This window comes from Rhinopithecus bieti, unplaced genomic scaffold (assembly GCF_001698545.2).
Source record: "Rhinopithecus bieti isolate Rb0 unplaced genomic scaffold, ASM169854v2 scaffold_38004, whole genome shotgun sequence".
Classification (NCBI taxonomy): domain Eukaryota; kingdom Metazoa; phylum Chordata; class Mammalia; order Primates; family Cercopithecidae; genus Rhinopithecus; species Rhinopithecus bieti.
The window spans coordinates 2513356-2536154 of NW_016816095.1; the positions used below are offsets into that span (position 1 = coordinate 2513356).

Sequence of the window (22799 nt, forward strand, 5' to 3'; positions counted from 1 at the left end):
AAAAAAAAAAAAAAAAACAATGCCCTTCAAAAATATAATGTTTTCAGATTTTAAATCAATCCTATGATTTCATTACAACTTTAGAATTGTGAACTTACATGGTTTTCATAGTTTCACAAAATAGTAAACATTTAAAAGTAACCTAAGATGAGAAAATCATTGTATGAATATAATGAATATATTTCATGATGTAAAGACATGTATACAAACTTGGAGCTAAATATATTTATCAACTGGAGAAAGAAAGCAAACCCACTCTTAATATTTCCCCTACGTCTTCTAAGTTTCATCTGGGGATTCTGCAGAACCTTCTAAAATTACTTATTTAAAAAATTTCTGTCTCCAGAGAACCAACAGGCAGCATTCTTAATTATGTGTCTTGCTCTTTGCGTATATATAATTATTTCTCCTTATAGGAGTTCAGTGTGAGAAAATTGTACAGATAAGGTAAATGGTAATAATTAATAAAATTATTTTAATGCATCAGCTTTAACAAAATGTTTTTAAAGTTGAGACATAGCACATGATTGGGTATGGGAAATAAAAACATTTCTTATTTTGTATGCCTCCTGGCTTAAATGCAAAACACTGGCATAGATTCATGGTAATTCTTATGAAAGCTTTGAGGAGTCACGAATGACTGTGTTTCTGAAATCAGTTCATTAGTTTATCTAATTTATTATGTCCATACAAAAATGCCTTGCCACAGCAACACAGCAAAGCTGTTCTTTCATATTTAGCTACTAATTAATTAGATAGAAGTTGCTCACAATTACTGTAACAGCAATATAGTTTTTATGTTCGATAAGTGATATCATCTAATATTTCAAAGAATGATGCTTTTTAAGTGGGTAAGCCCAGCTTATCACAAAGTATACTGACCCCTTAATAGGAACAGAATGAGTGAAGTTAGCATCTGTACCTCTGAAATAAAAACTTAACATCAACATGCCTATTAACAAAATGAGAAAAAAGCTAATTAAAGCAAATGAGCCTAATGTGCACATGCTGGATAAGACAGATCAATTCTAAAAATTCGAGAAGATAATGGTACCCATATGGGATATGTTTTTGGCATTTTTCATATAAATTGGACAGTTTTAGAGGATAAATATGGTACAAAAGTCCTTACAGGCAATTATGTCTTTACAATGCTGGTGTCTGACATCATAAAAGTATAATTTTAATTGCTATTAATTGCATTAAGTCTACTCTTATTGAATACTTAACGCCATCTCTGACAGTAGTACTAATTTATGGACTTTAATGAAGCTTCATGGTAGAAGTATGGAACTGTAAAGCCACTTAAACTATGTTTTAAATAGTACATTTCATCTGTCAAGAAGTTCTGGGTATAAAGGCATTTCATTGGATTTTTTTCTTTTTTAAAAACAGGTTTGCATTTCTCCGATTATTTTTGTGTGATAAAGTGATGTTGTCGATTTTCTTGTAAGATAACTTTTGAAAAATGCTTCTAGTCGTGTGTACTGCACATTTGAAATGGCCATCGCCTCCCCATTTGTCATGGATCAAAATTTACCTGAGAAAAAATAAAATTATTAACTTGCAAAACTTGTTGCCATAATTCAGACATTTGGTCTTTTTCCGGAGACAGTTATTTATAACATGTGAAATGTAAAGAGATACAGAGTAAATCATAAATATCATAAGAGACAGAGGAGACTTCCAATGAAACAACAAGATAAATCGCTCTACCACCATTGCATCTATCAGCTGGCATTCGTAGTAATTCTTGTAGTGCCACTAGTTATCAGCTGTTAGTGCGATTTGCATTATTAAATTATGAGAAATTCATTCATCTCCATCAGTGCTAGTTTCAATATTTCTGAATTAGTAATCTGTCTGGTTGCACTAATGAGAGAATGCATCCATTATTGCTTTTTCAATTTGTTTTCATATTCGTTTACTAAAATCATGCTGTTTGAAAGGGTAGAGACACCCATACAGGAGATAAATTGAGTGCAAGAGAAATCTTTGCTCTCAGACACCGAGACTTTGGTAAATTCTAGCCGGTTATTTCTGTTCAAAAAGGCATGCTTAATAAAGCGAAGAAGCACAAATGTCAGGTAAAATATGCCATGTACTTTTATATGCCCTATCGATTTTTCCTATAATTAAAGTGATGAACACACACTGTTTGGTAATAATGAAGCTAGATCTCCATTTCAGAATTTTTTAAAGGTTTAGCAGTCAGTTTCAGCCTGTTGCCTTTTGGTAAAATATCTTTGCTCAGATTTCCCTAGGGACATCTAAGTAAAAGGCAGGATTGTGAGTAGTAAATCTAAGGAGTTTTAGAAGTCTACAAAAGTCTCAATTTCCTCAGGTTCAGCTTCCACTGCCTATAAAAATAGGGGTTGGGTTAAAATCTCTGGAACTGCCCTCCCATCTTTGCACTGCAGTAGCATGGCTGGCTACAGAGGTAACCCGTTCAATGCTGCATGGCCCATTTTCATCCTCAACCTAACTTTGAAGGCTACTTTAGATTTCAGTCTCTTTATTCACTCTTTCATGCTGAGAATGTCAACCAATTAGTGCTACTTTAGGTAATGCTTTTCATGAGGCTGACACTGGTCCATAAGGAATTAGACTGAGACCACCAACCCATTTCACATGGGCCAATGAGTAGCCACTGGACGGTGACAACTTTTGATCACAACCTGCATTTGGGTTCAAATCAATTACTTAACAGCGACAGGTTCCATACCACCCGATTAAGCCTGTGTGTCATTCAGGCACCCAGATTAATTAAAACAACAACTAGGCGGAAACCTTTTACATAACTTATTTCCACCGCTCTGCCCACCGTGATCACTGAAATGGAAAAGGCAAGCTAGTATGAATCCATATTGAATCTGAGCGCTAAGAATGGCTTCATCAATTTTGGAGGCTGTCTGCTAGTAGAAGAGGAAAAGGATCAGTCTAAACTGTAAAACAGAACAGGAAATATCTTCTCAATGTTTTTAATTTATAAGAGGTTGAACTTTAGGGGAACAATTTTTCTTCTTAAGTGAAAACATATTTTGTTGAGTAGTTCATTTAATTTGTTTCTAATTTTGCTTTAAAATTGTTTCCTATTTATGAAAGTAATTCACGCTTAATGTTGCATTTCAGAAGATACAGGAAAGGCTAGCCCACATACTTCTAATCCTCCCCCACAGATAACAAATACTTGTTAAAATGGACTGAATATCTTTTAGGTTTTTAAAGATTTATGCATGCTTTGACCACATGGAATCATCACCTTAATCATTTTTCTATTGCTTGCATCCCTTAGTAAATATTTTGTGAATCTGTTTCCGATCAGTGATGCTATTCAATGACACAGGTATTTTGCCTTTGTCTCCCCTTTCAAATTGTCTGCTTGGCTTTCTAAATGAGGAGTTCCAGGGTTTAATATTAGTGTCGATTATTATTAGTTAGTAATTTTCAGGCTCCTTTAGTTGTGAACGTCATGGAGTAGGCTGTTGGTGGGCTTCTCGTAGCAGCAGCAGCCATCTATTGATACAACCTCCTCGGCATGCTGCTTATTACTATACAACATTCACCCAAAGGGACAAACCAGTTTAGTGGGACTTTATACGTAATTCTCCCTTGTGGATTTAGAGGGACTCCATATCACTCCCATAGAATTGGGTGCCTGAACAACAGGATGCTAGTTATTTTTTTCAGGCTGAAAGTCATATGGTTCTGGTTTCTGTAAATCTGGTGGCTAGAATATGGCACTTTTCTGTTAGGTTTGATTGAGGACACTGGATTGCTAGTCAAGAACTTAAAAAAAATAACTTTATTGAGGACAACTCGGGATGAGGTACAAATTCTAAGAATTGTATATTCAATCGCATGCACATAGTTTATTCATGGTCACTCTGAGCTTGCTTACTTCAGAAAAAGAGGTATTTCCAGCAAAATTTTTCTTGTTTTGCTTGTTTTATGGCCGTATTTCCAAGAATACTTATATGTTTACTTTGATTATAACATGTGATTAGGCTAGATGAAGTTTAAATGCATACTTTAAAGTATTTAATAGAATATCTACTTTTACAGAGGAAATATGTACAAGCTTAAAAGAACCTTCTTTTTCATAGCTGGTTAGTACTACACATTGTACTAAATGAGATATTTACACGTGTAATCAGTAGAGGTTAGCCCTGATTAGACTCTGAAAATATAGACAATTTGGCAACAAATCATTTATATATGTACAATAATGCTATATAAGACCTAGGCTGGTTTCAGCAAGTGCATCACTTTCTTTGAAACTAGTGAAGCCGCATTTCTTATAAACATATTTAACTATGTAGTACACTATATCTAATTAAGACCTACCTACTCTTTAATTATTCCAGTCACTTAGAGGTTGAATTTTCAGATGTAAGCATTAAAAAACAGGGCTTAGTGGGACAGGTGTATTCATCTGGGACATTTTGGCCGGTTAATACCAATAGCTTCATCCAAGTCAATCAGTAATCACTAACGATCAGAATGGTTAACATAAACTGATTGATGATGCTGTGGTCCTTTCATTTTATGTGCATAGACAGCCAGTTTGGCTCAATATTAATCTTTTCACATCAACAATCCTATAAAATGTTTCAGGAATAATGAAAAGAAAGAAAACTGATTAAATGGAGATGTTTTAAGTGGACTGGGATATGGGAATCAACCTTTTGAAAATTGTTAATTTAAGTACTTTTACAGATATGTTAAAGAAAATTTCTAAAGTTTTTTTTTTTTTTTAGCAGTTTGTAAACTAGTCTTTAGGGTACTATATTCTGTTCTTGCTACCTCACTCTTTATCCTTAGGTGAAAAGACATGCCTTTTTACCAGCAGCTGAAGGCAGCTCTCCGCTAAACACAGCTTCCATGACAACACCATCCCCACCCTGCTTCCATCCCTCTTTGTGCCTCAGGACACAGAGCTGCTCCTTGTTTTTCCAGTGTCTGTCCTTGTGAGTTTCTGGCCAGTTGCTTTTCCATGGAAATTGTGCTCCTTTACGCAGGGCCCCTACCCTCTGTTCCCCCGGTCTACTTCACTCTTGGCTCCTGGAGACCATGGGCATATTCAAATCAAGTCAACATAGTAATTAAAACACCACTGGTCCCCAATAAATATTCATTAAATTAATAGACAAATACAAGATATTTGGGGGTCTTAAGGCCAAGGTCTACTGCAGTAGAATTAAGGAGAGTTATAAAAAGGCGTAACGGCAAAGATGATCTTAACTACTAAGGCGGGGTGCAGGGGTGGCAATGGACAAGAAAAACGCCTAAAATTAGAAGAGCTCCTTGATGTGCATTGTGCCCAAGGATACTGATATGTTTTGAGGGCAGGGAGGCAAGGTGGCCCTCTGGCAGCTTCGCATTTTAGTACTATAAAACCTTGTTCTAAGTCCCTCCAAGAGAAAAGGCACTCGAAATAAAAAAAAAAATAAAACAAATGCAGCAGTGTCCCCTTTTGGGGGTATCTACTAAATAATCATCATAACCATGACACATAAGAGGGGCAAAGACGTGTGACCTGGGCCCAAAAATTACCTTAAACATAGCTGTATGCTCACGTTCCTTCATTTATAAGCTCCGGGATCATTAATGGATGTGCACTTTGGAGAGACCTGTGAAATTAAAGTGAATAATTTCACTTAAAATACTTAAGAAGAGTACCTGGTAGCATAGTCCTGGGCAATTCAGCCTAACGCATGGTAAGTATCTATGCATGCTGATCATCATAGTCATCATCTTCCAACAAGAGAGTGGTGACAATAAGAAACAACAGGCCGTGTTCCTGGCTTTTGGTCCCACTGGATTTTGCAGAATCGGCAGTAGGCAAGGACAGAGAAGTTGGAAGGCTCTGTTGCTGAATTAAAGCCCGCAAATGGGCAAATAACGCACAAGCTCAGTGGAGGATCTGCTAGAAGTTGACCAGGAGGGGTTGCTACGAGAGACTGATGATTAAAAAGTGGAAGGATTTAAGATGATATAGTTATATGTGGAGAGAACTAGGCTAAAAATAATGATGGACAGCAGGAAAATATGATACACGGCAAATAAAGTCAAGTGACAAGGAATTGAGAGAACTTAGGAAAGTTCAAGAAGTAATAAAGCCATACGATAGTGAAAGGAACGGCCGGTAGACGAAATAAGATAGGAAGGGCTGCAGAGACACTCAGGGGCATGAGAGACGAGAGGCGAGGGGAGCAGATCGCTATTTGCTTGTTGGAAATTGGGCCTGGGAGTTTTAATTTCTTTTTGACTCTCATTTTTTAAAAAAATCCATTTTCCTTGTTTAAAGCCCCTACCCCACTTAATTACGACTTACACCATGTTTCCATTTGCTCTCTTGCCCCTTCCGTCTTTCGCTCCAAGCTCAGCATTCTCTACTTTGTGCCAACCGATGTCACGCTCCCCATACCTTTCACGTTTGATTTGTTAATGCTTACCAGTGAGCTCAATGTCGCTCTTTCTGCCCTTATTACATTTTGCTTGAATATTGTCACTCATTCAGAAAGAAAAGAATATATATACTATTATATATATGATATATAGCCCGTAGTATATATATACTATGATATAGCAAACTTTTGTTCCGCACACTGAGTCTATTTTTTTGTTCGTACTGTGAAGCTAAAGGGAACTAAGAAATGTGTACTTCAGCTATGACATTTTCCTTATGCTGTTGTCTGACAGAAATTTAGAAAAATAACAAAACCAAAAGGTGATATCTGCTGAAGTCCTGCATTTTAAATGGCAAGCTGAAGGACAACACTCCATGCATATTGAGAGAGTGGGTTTCTAGTGATTCAGGTTTCAGTTGTAACCTGTGGCCAAATGGATCAAGTGAATAATGGTCAAGGCTGTGTAAAAGGATTGTCATCCAGAGAAACTGGGAAGCACAATTCCTTTGAATCTGTATCAAACTGAGAAAAAGATTGTTTAGCGCTGCAGTCAGGTGTAGTGCAGGATGAAGAGGGGAAACAGCCTTTTATCTCTCTCAGGGGCTCCGTGGGTTTTCTTCTTATCGGATTCCCTTACACAATTGCAAAGGAAGCTTTGTTCACATTTCCTGATTGCCAGGGGCTTGGGATGATGGAAAGAGCAGGACATTTGGAGTCAGACAGCCTAGATTCAAATTCTGGCTTTGCCACTTAAAAACTCTGTGACCTTGGGTAAGAGGATAGATGAAGAAATGGCCAGAAGAGTAGATTTGGGTCAGAGATAAAACACGAAACGCTTGAAGGGGTCAAGGTTCAGGTCACAGTTTGGTCAGTTGTGTTTTGGGATGGGTGGGTTTTGAAATTCTGTTGAGACTTACTTCAAGGAAGATATATTAGAATTGATGATGCTGATTCAGGAGTCATGGACATTGTAGAAACTTTGGAACAAAATAAAACACACCTGTTTTCCCATCATTGCTCCATAAATACTGTTCATAGTTGGGAGAATTTCTTTATAGCATTTTTCACAATTTCCCCACTAAATATTATGCAAATAAACACATTTTTGTGTCTATAATTGTATATCTATGTCAGCATTTAGTGGCTGCATATAATTTCCTATGTTCACTCTTAATCCTCTGGGGATTTTATAGCTTTAGGTATGATCTCTAAGAAAGCATACTGATGGAGAAGAGAATGCAACAAAACTTCCAATACTGGAATCTTTATACATAGATGACAGGAGGAGTAAGAGTGGGCTGTTAAGAGTGGGAAGAGGACGTGCTTGGAGCCACATGAGAACCAACATCCCACAGCGCTATAGGTAAGAGTGGTGGAATTTTAGAAAATATTGAAGGGGGAGTCATGGAGACTGATACCAAGGGCAAACCCCCACCAGATTTGGATATGAGGATGTTCTTAATTATCATGAGAAAACAATAAAGGTTGCGATTGGGAACAAAAGAGCTCCTGAAAATGTTAGCAGTAACAGAACAGAGCTAGAACACTTGGAAGAGACTGAACATGCTGGAGAAATGGGATCTAGAAGAGGTGAAATGGTGGGAAAGAGGTGAAAGAGTGGCATCAGGGACACACACAGAAAAGGTGACCCCTGAGAGCAGTGAGAACACTGCCCTTCAAGAGAAAAAGGAAGAAGGAGAAATGAATGGAAATGAGTATTTGTGCAGTGCAGAAGAAGAAACGTGAGGGAAATTTGCTGGTTTCATCTTATCAGTGCAATAGGAAGTCGAGATAAGAGGTTGGTAGAGATTAGGTGAAAGGGAAGATGTGAGCAGAGCCATCCTGAAAAATGCTTTAGGCAGTTAATAGAAACTGAAACCCTTGGTCGTTCAGCCAACTAGAGTCCTAATAGGATGCTGTGAGTTTGTAGCCCATTCAATCTGTAGATTTCGACTTTGGCTAGTGGGTCTTGTCAAATATTTGGACAGTGCCATAACCAGTGGCTCAGTTCTGGACTGAGGCATATAAAAATGTATAAAAGAGGGGAAAGGGTGCAGGTAACTAGAGGTAGGTGAAGAAAGAGAAAAGGAAACCTTAACTAGACGTGCCACAACAAAAGTACTGAATTATGGGCTACACTGGCTTTAAAAAACAACCATTAAGTCATATTCAAAACTTGTAAAACAGATACATGATGGAGTGGTATCCACATTCTATAGGGATTGTTTATGTTAAGAAAATAAAAACACATTTTGTTTCTTTGAATTGCTTATTGTTTATTTAAAATACAATTTGCTTGAGAAAAATTCAATTTGCTAACATTTTTGGGGACACATCTATTATCCGAAGTGAGGTTTACTCCCATTGCTCTGCTTATGCAGAAATTAAAACAAGCTGGGCAATGCATAGATTTAACACTGAGTTTATCATCAGTTTCTCTGCTGGCTCTGTGGTTTTTCATAAGACTTTTAAACTCTGATCTATTCCCCTCATTCACAAAACCAAGAGAATAATCTCTGCCTATTTTAGAGATGAGGATTATTGTACCTAGTGATCATTAATGACCTGATATCAGTAAAGCAGTCTCAGCTTCTTGCAGATAGAAAGTATGTGTCCTGAGATTTCTACATGAATCTATTGTTTTTTGTTTTTTTGATTTTTCTCTATGGGAACCTTAGCCAGTTTGCTACAATAAAATCTGGGGATGTTTCTAGGGGCCACGTGATGCTCTGGGGACATAGAATCTTAAAATGTGTGTTTTTTTTTTTTTCTTTTATGAGTATTACCATGGAAAATGATGCAATTATATACATTCTTTTTCTATCATGAAATTTTTCGAAGCAGCAAGGTGCATACTTTATGTATTAAGATATTACTACCCCTCTGAAAGAAATGAGCTACAGTTCAGGTGAAGAGTCAGGACACATGACTGAATAAGCATTTCCCATTTTTCTTTTCTTAAAGATTGTATCTGATGTCTTCCCATTAGCAGCTGTCACTATTGGCCAGTGCAGCAATTGTACAGTGATCATTCTTCCCCAATATAATTCGATTTCTCTGTTCTTTGGTTTAAAAGACTTTTCCCTAATTCTCTAGTGAATTATTTTTTATTTTCATACAGCAGTGTACACATTAGTAGCCAAATGCATTTGTTTCAAAGGCACACACACACACACACACACACACACGCACACACGACTCTTTTAGACAAAAAGCAAGCCATAAAAAGGCAATGAGATTTTGGTATTTCTTTTCAAATTTGTGCCTTAGTACACTAATGTCACAGTAATTCCAAATATTGTTACTCTATAATTTACTAGAGATTACTTTGCTTTGGAACATGCTACTCTGCCCCTGTTGGCTTTAGGTTAATGGGCAAATAATATATGGTTTATAATCCTTTGCAAAAGGTTTTTTTTTTTTTCAGACACACAATGAAACACATATACACACACAATATGAGTAAATAATACTGAATGCATGATTCAAAGCAGGCTAGAACAACTCACAAGAATTCTAGAGAGGAAAAAAAGGAAGTCACTTTTTCTTTCTTCCTAGAAATTTTAAACAATCCATAAAATAGAAAATAGTACTATTTCTGCACTTACTTATTTTACAGCACTGTTATAGGCATACATTTTCTATAATTACTTTGGATTTCATGGTTAAAAAGACATGCAGATACAATATATGCTCCAGTAATTTGGATGCATACATTTATTTATTTGCATTTGTATTAAATACAACATGTTAGCAATGGACTGAGTCAAAGGGAGAGAATGGTGGCCCAAGGGCTGTCAAGAAGGAAGGAGTGCTGCATAACTGTTCTGAGATCAGAGGAAAATGCAAAGAATCGAGGAGGATTAAAGAGACTCCAGGAAACTGTAGGAGCCCCACAGACAAAAAAGGGGACAGAAAGGGAAGTGGGGGTAGAAGAATGAGTACAGCAATGGGGAGCATTATTCCATCACTAAGAAGGCAGAATTGCACTTGAAACACACGTCAAAATTCATACTCCTATAGACTAGGATCATCAGAGTGAAAAAATTATTTCTGTTTTCAAAGAGTAGAGATCAAGGAGGCATCTTATCAGGTTTTAAAAACACTTCTTCTTCTTCTTTTTTTTTTTTTTTTGAGACGGAATCTCGCTCTGTCACCCAGGCTGGAGTGCAGTGGCCAGATCTCAGCTCACTGCAAACTCCGCCTCCAGGGTTTACGCCATTCTCCTGCCTCAGCCTCCCGAGTAGCTGGGACTACAGGCGCCCGCCACCTCGCCCGGCTAGTTTTTTGTATTTTTTTGGTAGAGACGGGGTTTCACCGTGTTAGCCAGGATGGTCTCGATCTCCTGACCTCGTGATCCGCCTGCCTCGGCCTCCCAGAGTGCTGGGATTACAGGCTTGAGCCACCACGCCCAGCCAACACTTCATTTTTTTTTATTGCACACATATAGAGTAAGAGGGTAAGGCAAAGATGTCTTAACTACTAAGCGGGGTCAGGGGTGCAATGGACAAGAAAAACCCTCAAATTAGAAGACTCTTGATGTGCATTGTCCCAGGATATTGATACATTTTGAGCAGGGAGAGGTGCCTCTGGCACTTCAATTTAGTACTATAAACTTGTTCTAAGTCCCTCAAGAGAAAGCACTGAAAAAAAAAAAATAAGAGCAGTCCCCTTTTTGGGTATCTACTAAATAATCATACCCATGAAAATAAGAGCAAAGATGTGTGACCTTGGGCAAATTACTTAACATACCTGTATCTCAGTTCCTTCATTTATAAACTGGGATTCATTATGATGCCACTTTGGGAGGAGACTGTGAAATTAAAGTGAATAATTTCACGTAAAATACTTAGAAGAGTACCAGGTACATAGTCTGCATTCAGCTAACGCTAGGTAATATCATTATGCTATCATCATAGTCATCATCTTCCACAAGAGAGTGGTGACGATAGAAACAACTATCTTATCAGAGGCATCTTATCAGGTTTTAAAAACACTTCATTTTTTTATTGCACACATATAGAGTACAAAGATTTGGGATTTTTGAGACAAGTTCAGTATATTAAAACTGAATTCGTGTTCTTTATTTCTGTATGGCTTCTTTCCCAAGTAGATGTAAAGAATAAACATTATTTTGCTTGAAAAAAATCGGTCCCAGTGCATACATTCTAATAAATGGAAGTAGATTGCATCGGAAATATAGTTGATACAGAACAGAAAATCATTTTAAGATCATTTCTGCTTGTATTGGTAATTATACTTAATAAACCTTTTGAAAAAGTAAAATGAACTTTGACCTAAATTACTAAGGAACTATAAGACTTAGCAAGCCTCGGGTTTCTAAGCAAATGAATGAATAAAATATTAATCAATATGATCACATGTTTCTGTTGCTGAGACAGAAGATGTTGATTGTGAATATAACCATTTGAGAGGTGTAAGCAATTATATACTAAGCCTTGGATTTCAGTCATCCTGAGAAAGGGTATCATTATCTTGGCAGTTTAAAGCTATCTAGAAAGTGTATCCATAAAGGCTGGAATTCTATGTGTACTCTCTTGTTTGCTGGTATCCCTTCCCTCAGGTCACAAGATTTTTCACGAGAGCTCCTTCTCTCTAATATACTGTCTGTGGTGCTGGGCATGTAATATGCAGAAGGAATTTTAAAGAAATTAATACCTATGCAGGTGCTTCTGTGTCCTGAACACACGTACTGCTGCATTCTAGTTGAGAATAACTTAGAATTGATTCACTTGTGAATGTCTTCCTGTTCTTCTTTTCTTTATTAAACAGTATTGCATTAAAGTATTCTGGCACGCCGAGAGGTAAAATACAAACATTTGTACAAATCTATGGAATGGCTTCTTCCAGGGAGGAAATAAAGACTGTTCCCCAATCTACTAGTTTCTTGGTATCACCTCAACCCTATCGACCCCAACCTTCAGGTAACAAAGCCAAAATTAAAATAAAGTAGTTTTCTTTGGTAAATCAAAGAATCTAAGTTTATTTCTGGTAACAACTTTTTAGCATTATAAAAACAGAATACTGAATGAAAATGTGGCAGTTGGTGCATATTTTTTAAATGAAAGAAATTGTTCCCCAGAACTTTTCAATAAGAGAAAGCATGTGACCTCCTTTCTGTGAGGCCCACAGTACAGTAAACAATTGAATCCATATTCAGCCAGATGCTTCCAGTGTGTAAATTACTCCCTGGGTAAATGTTAGGCACTTTTGGAGCCGTATTAACTCTTTCAGGCTTCGAGTATGCAATTTACTAAATTACTGCTGCCTGTACTTAATGGTGCTCCAGGGACTGAAAAAGATTAATGTAGCTCCAGAAGTGCCTAAGTTCCTCTCGGGGAGAGCATCTGACTGAATGGAAGTAGCTTGTGTCTAATCATTCTTTGTAAAAGGAGGTATTCTTTAAAATTCTTTATAGTTACCTTCATTTTCAATGCTGTACACCCCCCTCCCAAAGGCATACATACTAAGGTTCTGAATTGTTTTCTTTTTTCCTATTGAAGACAAGGTTTATTTTTTGGAAAGGTTTCCACTGACGCCTTTCTCTGCAAAACATCACGGTAGCTGTTAGTTCTTGTTCAACGTGGTCTTTTTGTCATTTTGGCTCAGTTGATTTCATTCTGCTTAATCGCACCGCTGAAATTCCTTCCTCTGAAATCATCTCTTACTGCTTTTGCCATTACTTCTCTGATAGCCATCGTCTTGCTTTCATATTGTTTTCTCTTCTACTCCCACTGGTATTTATTATGGACCCCAGCTTGGCTCCCTCCTGGTCTCTATACCACAGGGATGTATTGATCTCTCTCAGGTTCAAGGTCTTACGTGGTGTGATCCACCCCACCCCCACCGCCTCCAGGCAAACATTCACTTCCCACGTATACAACCTCAAATTTGGTTGCAGTCTATGGGTTATCTTAAATTGGAGTCTGATCACCACTTCAGTACCTAAGGAACGGGCTAACTTATGGATCAACTCATCAAATTTTATCTTCTCCGGCCACAGAGTGTCTTGTCAGAAGACTGGAGTAGTAACCGTCATTATAATACTACTAAACCTTTACTTCCCTCCTAAAGCCTATCCTTGTTATAGTCTCTTGTGACTTTTTCCACTTTTCTTTATTCATTGTCACTTTGGCCTATCTTTATCTACTCCTTTTTCATGCCTAGATGATAAATTCTCATTTTGCTTATCAGTTTTCCCCAAATCCTACCAAAGTCCAACCCCTTCCAGCTTCTACCTGACTAAATTAAAGTGATGTAATACTTTCTCTTTCTCTCTGTTTTGATGAAAACTTGTTTCTCTATATAGAATTTAGAAAACCTCATACAATATTCATGTAATCTACTTATAATCTCTTGTTTTTAATACCTCTGTTTTAGTTTCAGTAGATTTGAATATTTATGGTGCTTTGTCTTATATGCATTTTTAAAGTACAGCTAGTATACCTGTTACATTTAAAAAATAGTTATTCATTCTATAAGTCTTAAGTCCCTTCTCTGAACCTAACAGGACTTGGGAGCCCCAAAGCCAGTAAAAGAGTCAAAATATGCATGGATTACATTGGAACTATTAACATGCAAACATTTGTTAGTTAACCTAATGAAGAAATTGGAAGTAAATTGTAGGTAGATACTTTGAGGAAGACAAGACAGCCCGTCAGCTGTAGAAATAAAAGAATAGTTCATGAAAAGATTTGGGACTCGATGAGTGAGAACTGGACAGGCAGAGGAGAGGGAAGAGAACATTAAAAGTGTTGGGAACCACAGGAGGAGGACAGGAATAAAGGTGACAATTAATGTGGCATGCACAGGGGTGCTGGAGTCCTGGACCGCCTCTTGCCCACGACTAGATATATTAACACAATAAGACATATGCCATTTCCATCCATTTTAACCTTGGGGTTCTGTGTTTCTTGAAATATCATCTAATGCTTAGTCCATCAGATTTCTCTTCAGGACATTGAATTCATTACAGTAAACCAATTTTTAAAAATAAACAAAAGAAAGAAAAAATAGGTGTAAGTTTTAGAATTTTGCAAAAGATGAGAAGCAAAACCAAATGCTGTCTTATATAACAGTAAAGGAATTCCCAGACCTAATTCAATGTCATCATTTTCATTTGTATTCTAGCTATTGGTAAACGACTAATTGATATTTTACAATTGAAAATTAGAAATTAGATATATGGAAAAAGAGATGTGAGTTTTAAGATTACAAAACTTAAGAAAACTTACAGGGTGAGATTAAAAAAAGAAAAGAAAAGAAAAGAAGATTACAAGGCAATGTGAGTAAGTTGACTGGATCCAATATTACCCATTAATAAGCACTCTGATTGTGATGATGGTACATATATTAGGTTGAATATATGGAATTGCTGTAATTCAACCATTTTTGACCTTCCCCCAAAAGCAGTTTTATATAGTTCAGTTTAGACATTTTAATGAAGCATGTTTGGCTATGAAATTTATTTTAGATTTGTAATTTTGTTCCAGCCCTTGCCTGGACTCTCCTTCCAGACCACAACTTCCTCGGTGATATGGGACCCTGGAGGAGGAAGTCTACAATGTGGGAGAGATGAGTTACCAGGAAGATAACCTTTGCACTCAGAAGGTTCGCGAACCCCAGAGGAGACTGCTGTCTGTCTGAGAGATCACTTTTCCCACACTGCAGAATAAAAATATTGCCTCTGACATTAGGGAACTGGCACTTCCCTCCCCCACTGTTTTAAAAGGTCAGAACTGTTCCTTCAAGCCAAGGAAGTTACTGCTTTTGAGGTGAAGCTGGTAAGACAGATCCGGGGCCTGCAGGAAAAGTGGGTTCAGTTTCTGTTTGCAGTCAAGGCAACTTCTTCCAAAAGAGGCTTTCAACCTGCCTGGGTTTCTAGGGTCAACTGAGATCCAGTGTGGCTCACAGGTTATAACTAGTGGACCTTCCATCCTCGTGGAGCCTTGGCCACACCTACCAGTTGGCCTGGGTCAGAAGTAAAACAAATGCTAAAATGGACAAACAGACAAACTTAAAAATATAAAGATAGAGAAAGAAAGAAAGCCACCTCAGTTTGAATCTGGGATTGTCATGTCTAGCTGTGTGACACTGAGCAAGTCACTCGACTTCTCTGAGCCTGTTTCCACAGATTGTAGGGCTGAGTGAGATGAGGGTGTGACAGTTTTTGCACACTACATTGGACAAGGGGCTGAGCATCATTTGGCCAAAAGCCTGACAAACAACACTGGTCCACACACAAGCAGCTCTGGTCCCTCCTGTACCCACGCCAAGCCAAGTGTTCTCCCTGTGGCAGAGCACCTGTGCACAAGAGACCTGGGTGACTGGAATCAAGGTTTCACCTCTCCGCTCAGACTTTCACTTTATATATACCTTCCTTTTCGCTCTGTATGAAGTATTTTATTTCAGCCATAATTTTTTTCTACTTTAGAAAGCCAATAAGAATTAACCAACCAATAATTGCCTTGATGGGGGAAAAACCAATAAAAGTAGAGCTATAACAGGACTTGAACTTAATAACTTTGAAATATAAACGGGAGGCTTCATCCAAGGGAATTTACAGATATTATTTGGCCACCAGACGGCTTCCATATTTCTTCATTACTGCAATACAAACATAAGAAATACGAAGAAAAAAAACTCTACGTAAGTGCTATAAATTTCAAGCTGAATTCCCTAGTCCATACCATGGTAGTCATCCAAGGATGTCTTTTATATATAATATATATATATATATATGAAGTCAGGCTTAATTTAGCATATATTTTGCTTCTTCAACAAAATGTAGAATAGTTAAGTTTAGGAAAACAAATATTTGGAATATTTCTCCTTTTACAGATAACTATCTTTTTTTGTTTTTTTCACTTAAGCAATCCATAGACTTCAAAGTGTCCCTAATCTCAAAGATTAAATTTTATAACCCATTACCCATTGTGGCTCTCCTCAAAGGTCTTCTTACATTCTTTTAAGCAGAACAAGAGACCACAATTCATACTTCCCTTGTCTATTTTTGGCCCTTTATTTCATACGTTCCTAAGTTTCAGATAGTGAGATGGCCTTTTGCTGCTTAATTCCCACCTGAACTTTCCATATAGGCTTTATATTCTTTCTTTCCTCTTGAACAGAAAAATCAGTCAGTAAATTCCCTTTTGCTCTGTTTTTTTTTTTTTTTTTTCTTTTCTATCTTTTGAGATGGACTCTTGTTCTGTTGCCAGGCTGGAGTGCAGTGGCAACATCTCTGCTCACTGCGACCTCCACCTCCCAGGTTCAACCGATTCTCCCACCTCAGCCTCCTGAGTAGCTGGGATAACAGGTGCGCACCACCATGCCTCGCTAATTTTCGTATTTTTAGTAGAGATGGTGTTTCACCATGTTGGTCATGCTGGTCTTGAACTCCTGACCTCGTGACCTGCTGGCCTCGGCTTCCCAAAGTGCTGGGATTACAGGCATAAGCCACCACGCCTGGCCTCCTTTTGCTCTTTAAGAAAATACATCAAAATTGATGCTTCACTTATGGCTCAGTCCTTCTCATCCTGGTTCTGCCAGTAACCAGATGTGAGAACGTGGGCAAGTCGTTGGGTTTCTCTATGCCTTGGTTCCCACCATGTAGAGAACAATTCCAGTAGCTCATGCCACAGGACCCTTCCAGCTTCAAGAGTTACACTTCTATTTTCATTGGTTTAATTTCTCTTTCAGCTACTTTAAAATGATTCCTTCTGGCCACTTCCACTTTCCATGATTCTTCTTCCAGCCTTCATCTTCTGTCACCCTGGCTTGCAGATCTGTTAAAACTACTTTATTCTCTTTGCTTTACTGCAACTTTACTTGGAATGACTTGGCCTCTTCATAATCAACATGAAAGGCCTCTCTCTCAGTCACTTTCCTTGACTTTGCCATTGTCTTTGATACCGATTGCTCTTACTTTCAATCCTCTTCAACCAAGCGCTTGTGAACATTATCCTATTCTGATTCTCTCTGATTACTTCTTTCAGCACAGCCTTTAAACAGATCTTCGTGGTCACCTCACGCATCCACAGGAAAAAGATTGGTCCCAGGTAAGACAGGAGGGAAGCAAAGTCCTTTATCTTCTTAGTTACCCCCTAAAATACCAACCCCAGGTACCCTGATTTTGTGAAAAAGAGGCCCTCAAAAGGTGAGTCTTCCCCTATCTTAGACCCAGGAGTCTTGGCCTCTCTCGTGGTTCTCTTTTATTGCTTTCACATTTATATGACAACTTATCCTCTCACAACTTCATTTCTTATTTAGTAAAACATCCTTAATGCAGCCTTCCAGAACTGTCTCTTCATTTTTCCAAATGATCAATTCCCCTAATTAGATTAATTAATCTATGCTAATGCTAAGGAAAGAGTCACATTCACTGTGATACAACAGAAACAGGATGGGCTTCAAATGCAGAAAATCCTAGGTTCAAATCCTCTTTCTGCTTCTTAGGAGCTGTGGGACTTTTAACTTACTTAATTTACATACATTTACTTATGTAACAGGCATTAATAGAGCATTTGCTGTGCGCTGTGTTCTGTTCAAGAAACTTTAAAAGTGGTTCTTTTTAAAAGGGGTTTAATTCATCTAATCCTTTTAACGATCCTGTGGGGGTAGGTACTATTGCATTTCACAGTTGAGGAAACCAAAACACAGAGAGGAAAAGTACTTTGCATGATATTTCAGAGCTAGGGAGGAGGGAAAATGGGGATTTGAAGCCGGGCGGTCCAGCTCACGCTGCTAAGAACAACGCCATGCTGTCTCTATTAGCTCGAGCTGGCTCAACTGAGCAAATGAGGGGCGCATTCTCTTTGCAGTGTTGTTGGAATTAGAGATGATGTGTATGTCACACAGCACAGGGCCTGTTCTCTACTCAGCTCTGTGGCAAATCATATCTCCCTTGAGTTTTCTGTTATTCTTACAGTCACTCTGAATCACCTTTGTCGGTTCCTTCTTTTCTCCCCTGATTTAACTCTGGAGTATCAAAGGGCTTGGTTTGTAGCTCCATCTTCTCCAGGTCATGACTTTAAATACTATTCATTTCTCTCCGGACAACTCCCAAATTCATATGTTTAGCTCAGATCTGTCTCCTGAACATTAATTTGTGTCTGTATAATTGCCTATTTGACATTCCCACTTGATTTCTAATAAATATCTCAAATGGACTATATTCAAGCCTGTTAACACCCATAGCCTTCCACATCTCAATTGACAGCAACTGAATCCTTTCAGTTGTTTAGTGCAAAATTCTTGAATACATTCTCTGTTACAGGTAGGATTGTATCCTGCAAGAAGATGCTTAAGTCCTAACCCCTAGTACCTGTGAATGTGAGATAGTCTCCTATTCACAAAATGTGGTACATAGACACAACGAAATACTAAGCAACCGGCCAGGCATGGCGGCTCATGCCCGTAATCCCAGCACTTTGGGAGGCTGAGGAGGGCAGATCACCTGAGGTCAGGAGTTGGAGACCAGCTTGGCCAACATGGCGAAATCCCTTCTCTACTAAAAATACAAAAATTAGCCAGGCATGGTGGTGCTTGCCTGTCATCACAGTTACTTGGGAGGCTGAGACACGAGAATGGCTTGAACCTGGGAGGTTGAGGTTGCGGTGAGCCAAGATTGTGCCACTGTGCTTCAGCCTGGGCAACAGTGCGAGACCCTGTCTCAGAAAACAATGGTCAAATTAAAATGAGGTCATTAGGGTAGGCCCTAATCCCAATATGACTGATGTCCTTATAAAAAGGGAATTCTAGACACAGACAGGCAAACATAGAGAGAAGACATTGTGAACACACAGGGAGAATGCCGGCTGCAAGCCAACGAATGCCCGAGCCTACTAGAAGCAAGGAGAGTAGCTGTCAGAAGAAACCAACCTCACCGACACCTTGATTTTTGACTTGTAGCCACTAGAACTATCAGACAATCATTTTCTATCATTTATGCCACCCAGTTTGTGGTGCTTTGTTATGGCAGACCAAGGAAACCCATGCATCCTCCATTTCTGTTTTACATTCCATATGCAGTCTTTTAGCCCTTCTTGTTGGTTCCAGCTTCCATATTTATCCACAAGTGTCTGCTCACCCCCTCCTCTGCTACCACTGCACACTGTGCCTGAGTCCCTCCATCCCTCACCTGGATCCCTGCAGGATCTGCATGTAGCCTGCTAACCCTATCCCCCTGCCTTTTACCTTGGGTTCTTTCCTTACAACCTGCTTTCCAATGTGGTAGCCCAGGAGTGGTGGCTCTTAAAACATAATAACTGCCACCTCCAGAATGTTTATTGCAGCACTATTCAAAATCAGCAAAGTCATGGAACCAACCTAAGTGTCCACCAACAGTTAACTGGATAAACAAAATGTGTTACATAGACACGATGAAATACTAAGCAACTGGCCAGGCATGGTGGCTCATGCTTGTAATCCAGCACTTCGGGAGGCTGAGGAGGGCAGATCACCTGAGGTCAGGAGTTGGAGAACAGCTTGGCCAACATGGCAAAACACTGTCTCTACTGAAAATACAAAAATTAGCCAGGCATGGTGGTGCTTGCCTGTAATCACAGCTCCTCGAGAGGCTGAGGCACAAGAATGGCTTGAAGCTAGGAGGCAGAGGTGGCAGTGAGCCAAGATCATGCCACTGCACTCCAGACTGGGCAAGAGAGTGAGACCCTGTTTAAAAAAAAAAAAAAAAAAAAAAGCGCTATTCCACAGCCATAAAGTGAATGAATCATGTCCTTTGCAGCAACATGGACAGAACTGGAGGCCATAATCTTAAATGAACTAACTCATCAGCAGAAGATCAAATATCACATGTTCTCACACATGAGTAGGAACTCAACACTGGGTACAAGAACATAAATATGGAACTAATAGACACTGGGAACTCCAAAAGCAGGGAGGATGGGAAGGGAGTGAGGTTTGAAAAATTATCTATTGGTTACAATGTTCAATATTTGGGTGATGGGTACACTTGAAGCCCATTACACTCTCCACCATTGCATATGTAATACCCATGGACATGTACCTCCTGAATCTATAATTTTAAAGAAAGAGGGTGGGGGAGGAAGTAAGATCATGTCACTTCTGCTCAGTGTTTTTCACTGGTGATAAACATATTACACTTAGAGTGAAAAGCCAAAGCCTTTACAACAGTCAAGGACCCTCGACAGTCTGACTTTGAACCCCTTATTCCACTGACCACATTGCTGCTTCCCTCTCACTCATTCAGCTTGTGCCACATTGATTCTTTGTTTGTTTGTTTGTTTGAGGTAGAGTCTTGCTCTGCCGCCCAGGCTGGAGTGCAGTGGTGCGATCTCGACTCACTGCAACCTCCACCTCCTGGGTTCAAGCGATTCCTGCCTCAGCCTCCTGAGTAGCTGGGATTACAGGCACGCACCACCATGCCTGACTGATTTTTTTATTTTAGTAGAGATGGGGTTTCACCATGTTGGTCAGGCTAGTCTCGAACTCCTGACCTCAAATGATCCGCTCGCCTTGGCCTCCCAAAGTGCTGGGATTACAGGCATGAGCCACCTCACCCGGCCGGCATTGATTCATTTTGCTATTTGACCATACCAGGCACTCTTGCCTTATGGCTATCATGAGAACACGGCTCATAGCTCCCAGCTATGTGCTACCTATCCCAAGATTATGTTCCTACCCAGCCAATGACTGAGCCAAGTCATTCCTTCCACACACAGGACTCCTTGAACGAGCAGCTTCTACCGAGTGGCTCCCCACTGGTCTGTCTGAGGCCATCTCAGAGCTGCAGTACAATCTGAGGCTCTTGCTGACCCAGCTTCCTTCCTTCCCTCTCTCCTTTCACAGGGATTAGGCCAGCATTATGGTTTGCAGGATCTCCCAGCCTACCCCTGCCTGTGTCCCCTTTATGTGGCATGGGCATGGCCCCTTTGTTGTTGCTGTGTTTTCTTCTCCAAATGCTTCTTCTCCAGTTATCTCCTGGGATAACTCTATCTTCTCCTTTAAGCCTTTGCTTAAACATCATCTTCCTAGTGAGACCTACCCTTAGCTCCATTTACTTTATTCCGCTTATTTTATGCATATTTATTTTTAGCTATAGGATCTGGCTCTGTCACCCAGGCTGGAGTGCAATGGCACAGTCATGGCTCAGTGCAGCTTTCAACTCCCAGGCTCAAGCAATCCTCTTGCCTCAGTCCCCCGAGTAGCTTGGATTACAGGCATGCATTACTGTGCCCAGCTAAATAGTTTTATTTATTTTTTTTTTTTGTAGAGACATTGTCTCGCTATGTTTCCCAGGCTAGTCTTAAATTCCTAGCCTCAAGCGATCCTCCTGCTTCAATCTCCCAAAACTGGGATTGCAGGCATGAGGCCCAGTCATTTAAAACAGCATTCCGTCTCTGTTTTCTCTGCTCTGGTTCTTTTGTTCAGGGTCCTTTTTTTCTGCTTGTCAGTTTCTCACTTATTATAATTTACTTAGTTGTCATGCTTACTGTTTTTGTTTTCTATCCATCCTAGATCCTAGAGGTAGAATCATCATCTTTTGTTCACTGGTGCCACCCAAACACCTAGACCAGTGATGGCAAATTTAAAACATTTAAAATTGATACCTTCCAGTTGTTTGCACATGTGTTTAGAAGTTTACTGCATGTGTTATAAGAGGAAGGATCTAAAATAAATTATTATTCTTTCAATGATGTCAGGTTTTAATTTTGATGTTGCACCATTCCTGTCAATATTATAACATGTAAGAGCCCTGGCTGTCATGGTCCCTTTATAGCTTCTGATTCCAGTTTTGTCAATAAAGTGCTGCTCCACTTGGCCTATTAATGGACTAGATTCATACCTCAAAGTCTGCTTAACACCTCCACTGCAGTCAGGGATTTTGTTTTTTGGCAAAACCAAGTTCTCTTTCTTGTAAAGAGCAAGTGATCAATTAATGTGTATAATAATGTATAATGAATAGGAATCCCAGTCCACAGACTCAGGTGAGCTTAGAATACTGCATTTCCTTATTTTCTGTAGATCAACTTAATCCTGAATCCAACACATGATGTCTCTGGGGTCTGGAAATTCAATCTCAGTCAAGATTGTGTGACTTACAATGGATGCAGGTGCTGAGGAGTTCCCTGCCATCACTGGACACCAGTCAAAGATATTGCCCAGGTCACGTTGTCTCCACAAGTCTCTGGTCTCTGTGACTTGGAGAATTTTGAGGGAGACTGGAGTTCATTGCTAGGAGTTCAGCCTCCCTAAAGTGTCATCTAGCCATCTTCTTTAGGATCTTTCTGGGGAACACAAACTCATATTTCAAGGTTAGCATTTTAATAAATTATCTTGTGTCTAATAATGGAGGAATGAGTTTGCATTCCTTTTTTTTTTTTT

The 22799-nt window shown here is 39.1% G+C and overlaps 1 long non-coding RNA gene across 1 annotated transcript in view; it reads left to right on the forward strand.

Moving 5' to 3' along the window:
• Positions 1–20111, forward strand: part of LOC108516754 (uncharacterized) — a 111781-nt gene extending 91670 nt beyond the window's left edge. The window contains exons 4-5 of the long non-coding RNA XR_001881926.1: positions 14927–15165; positions 18709–20111. This is a non-coding gene — a long non-coding RNA (uncharacterized LOC108516754). The remainder of the gene's footprint in view (positions 1–14926; positions 15166–18708) is intronic.
• The last annotated feature ends 2688 nt before the right edge of the window (positions 20112–22799 follow it).